We start from the raw sequence: 3,897 nt of genomic DNA, 5'->3' as shown, positions 1-3,897 counted from the left end.
GTCAGAGCCCTCATAGATGCAGCTTTCAGAACTTACAAATTATTTGTTTTTCCAACAAAGCTAGAGCGTAGCACAGCTTTAACAGAGCTGCAGCTCAGTGGGGTTTTAGTCACTCTCCCACTGAGCGATGCTTGCTGTTTGGGGGCTTATCACCATGCGATAAAAGTTTCCTCCTGAAACTTATTTTCCTGTACTTCTCCTGTGCTTCCCTCTCTGGTCCACCCACGCCGCTGGCTCCAAATAAGGGCAGAGAGCTCCCTAGAGCTCTCCACCACCTACTCGTCACCCTACTGTCCTTCCTCCCCTGCCTGCTTGCCCTGTCCCTCCCGGTCACAGAGAAGGCGGGAGAACAGGAAAAACTGGTGGGACTTTTCCAGGGATTTCTGAAGGGATCTGCTCTTTCTCTCTGCAGACGTGACTAGCCCACCTGTAGGATCTTTACTGGAAGAGATGTCGTTTAGCCAAACCCGAATGAAATAAGAAGAGGATAAAGACAGCAGTAAGAAAAGTGATGAATTATACTACTGGGGTCTCACATCTGTCTGCTGCTTCTTGCTGGCTAAAACTGGCACAGAGCTGATCAGATGCCACCTGAAGCCCACGGAGTCAGAGCCAGCCCTGCAGCACAGCCCTGCTGGGGGATGCTCGGTCCCAGCACGTGCAGGAAGGAGGACGGCATAGCCGGCTAGTTCCCCAGCCAGGGCTACGGAAGCGATGAAGCCTCCGGAGTGGAGGGCTTTCCCCACCTCTCCCCCAGGGAAGAGCTCTGCTGCAGGAAGACGTTGCTGGTAGGGAATAGCCATTTTCTAGAGGCAAAATTTTGCCAAGAGCAAGGGCTTTCATGGGTGCACCATCCGGGACTGGCGGGTCTGAGTTTCCCGTACTCAAGACGGCTGGCTTTCCTTAGGTCTCGCGGGTGATGTGCAGCTCTTCGGAGGTTAAACCTCCTGCTTCCACTTTCTAGGAGTCTTTGCTCTGAGCAGGATGGCACACGGGGTCTTCCACAGCTCCCGAGTCAAGGAGTTATTGCTCAGATATGATTTCCCTATCCTTCACAGAATTATTGCAGGAGGGAGAGGATTAGCAGATATGCAAATCACAGTTTGCTGGTCTGAGTTTCCCGTACTCAAGACGGCTGGCTTTCCTTAGGTCTCGCGGGTGATGTGCAGCTCTTCGGAGGTTAAACCTCCTGCTTCCACTTTCTAGGAGTCTTTGCTCTGAGCAGGATGGCACACGGGGTCTTCCACAGCTCCCGAGTCAAGGAGTTATTGCTCAGATATGATTTCCCTATCCTTCACAGAATTATTGCAGGAGGGAGAGGATTAGCAGATATGCAAATCACAGTGGGTGGGGGAGGGAGAGCTGTGCTAAAAAATTAATAAATGCCATGGTGGCATTGCTGTTTAAGCTCTCCAGTGCCTTTTTAGGAAAACTAATGGGTTTGCAGGGTGACTGCAGGCCTGATGGGAAGAGGGAGACAACCTTCCCCTTCCTGGCTCCTGCACTGGGTCAGGAACAGGATCTCCTGCCCAGCTGGGGCTAGGGACAAGCAACCAGCACCCCCCTGCACATGCACACACCCCCTCTGTGCAGAACTGCAGCGTCTCCCCGCTCGGGGCTGCTGCATGATGAGGAGTGGAGACAGCAGATGACAGCAGGAGCGCAGCAAAGGCTTCCTATTAAGCCAGCGTCTGAGTGAGCAAGGCAAGGGACTTCCCAGCATGTCCATCGCTGCTGGGACTGACTGTGGTCCCTGCCACGCTGGGCTGCACTGAGACCTCATGCCATGCTGCAGTCACACTGCACGCCCGCTCCTGCCGCCTGGCTGGCATTTGTTGGTGGCCAGCGCCAGGCAGCAACCCAGAGTGAGCAGGAGCTGGGTCCCCCCTTCCCCCTGGGTACCTGTCCCCAGTCACCTGCCCAGCTCTGATTTAAACGGGTGGCAGAGCATTTGCAACCCCACCTCACCTCACCCCACCCAAGCGAGGAGTCGTTGTTGGGGAGGGGGGCTAACGACAAGCGAGAGTGATTTGAATAAGCCCCTTAGTGCCCGATCTCAATTTCTAAATAAATCTGCTTTAAATTACATTTATTTATAATTCAAGTATTTTTATTTGATCAGTCAGCGGTGCTGCAAAACCTTCAGGCGCTTAAGGTGTTTCTAATCTCCCCATCCTGTCAGATGGAGGCATCAATTGCAAGAGGCTTGGTTTTAACCCCTGAATCCACCAACCATTCAGCCAGGACCAGCCAGAAGCACGTTTCCTGTTCTCTCACCGGGGCTTTCTCTTGTCCTGGATCTTATACATCACGGTGGCCCAGAGTGATCACTGTGTAGATTACTCAGCATCTCCGGGGTCCCCAGCTGTCATGCCAGGACACAAGTGAAACTGGGGTGAGGGTATTTTGGACATTGGCTGTGACAGTACGTGTCTCTGTGAGTTTACATTTTAACATTTGTACCAGGAAATTAGCTCGGTGTCACAGGGTTAGACAAATACCTGATAAAGAAATAAACCTGTCAAATAAATTTACTTTACAAAAAGACCAAGCCCTGCAGAAGTCTCTATTGTGTGTTTAAAAAAAAATGCCTTACGCCTTCACAAACAGGCTGCCTGGGATACCGCATGACTGCCTGGGATACCGCATTCCTCTGCGCTCAGGAGCCACCGGCAGCAGAAGAGGGGTGCGCGTACAGCAACGTCCTTGGGGCTGTTTCGCTTCAGTTTGGCACCAGCTGCTGAGCAGACCCACGCTCCACCTCCTCCTCCTCCTCTTCACCCCGGGCTGGCTCACCTTGTCCTGTCTCCAAAGTACCTCCAAGTTCCTCGCAGAGCACCAAGTTTACTCAAGAGTTTCCACAGGTGAAGTTCAGGCAAATACTGAGTGGGAAGGACTAAAATGTTGTTAGAAACTTCTCCGGATGTTGGAAGCCCTGGCAAGTCACACAGGCTGAGCATAAGGCTGCATTTTCAAGGTGATCTGTAGCTGTAGAAATAAGCCTGGGAAGGGGCTTTCTGGATTTCTCCAGCTTGCGCTGGCCCCGCCACAGCTCCTGCTGTGCTCACCAAACAGCCCAAGCCCCAGCGTTGGGGCAGCGCTGGATTGCTTTCCTCCTGACGGCTCTTGTTTACTGCTAAATAACCTTGAGGGCAGAGACGCTGCTTTCTGTCCACAGAGCCCAGAGCCGGTCTGAGGCACTGGTTTCTCCAGAATAACACACCCTCCCCTCTCTAACGTCTCCCAACAGCAGGAGCTGTTGCTAGCCGCTACCCAGGGCACTGACTCCCAGACTAACAAGGCACCTTTTTGCTGCGGTGTATTTGCATCCCTTTGTTGACTTTGCTAATCAAGCTCACCCCGGAGTCTTTGAAAACAGTGGTAATCAAAGGCGCACCGGCTCTTCAGGCATGGCAGCCCTCTCAGCAGAGGTAACCCCTTCGGGACCAGGCACTTCTGGTCACTAGACTGTTAACAGCAGCATGGGAAGCCGGTGGATGGGCTGAGCCTCCAGGCTGCAGAGGCACACGCACTCAACCATCTCGCTGAGCCAAGGTAATGCCACACTGCCACCAAAAGGGCAACTCTTCATTGCCCATCTCTGACCCCTTGCCCTGCTCCCATGGCCGGGCAGCGCTGCTTCCCCTGCCGTCCTCGCAGGGTACCCAGGTGCTCTGCCACATCGTACACCCCCACACCGATGGTCTCCTGGGTCTGTTTTCTGCTGGGTTAGTGAGTGCAACCAGTTCATGGGGGTCCCAGCTGAGACCTCCCCACCCAGCAGCAGCCACCCCTGGGATGGACCCCGCTGTATCTCGCAGCTGTTGCAGTCGCTGCCCTGCTGAGCTGGCCCCGCAGCGAGATGGCCCGACTCCTCAGGGGCTCACAGCAGCAGCA

This window comes from Buceros rhinoceros, unplaced genomic scaffold (genome assembly GCF_000710305.1).
Source record: "Buceros rhinoceros silvestris isolate BGI_N320 unplaced genomic scaffold, ASM71030v1 scaffold2805, whole genome shotgun sequence".
NCBI classification, from domain to species: Eukaryota; Metazoa; Chordata; class Aves; order Bucerotiformes; family Bucerotidae; genus Buceros; species Buceros rhinoceros.
Note: the sequence above shows the minus strand (reverse complement) of the source record.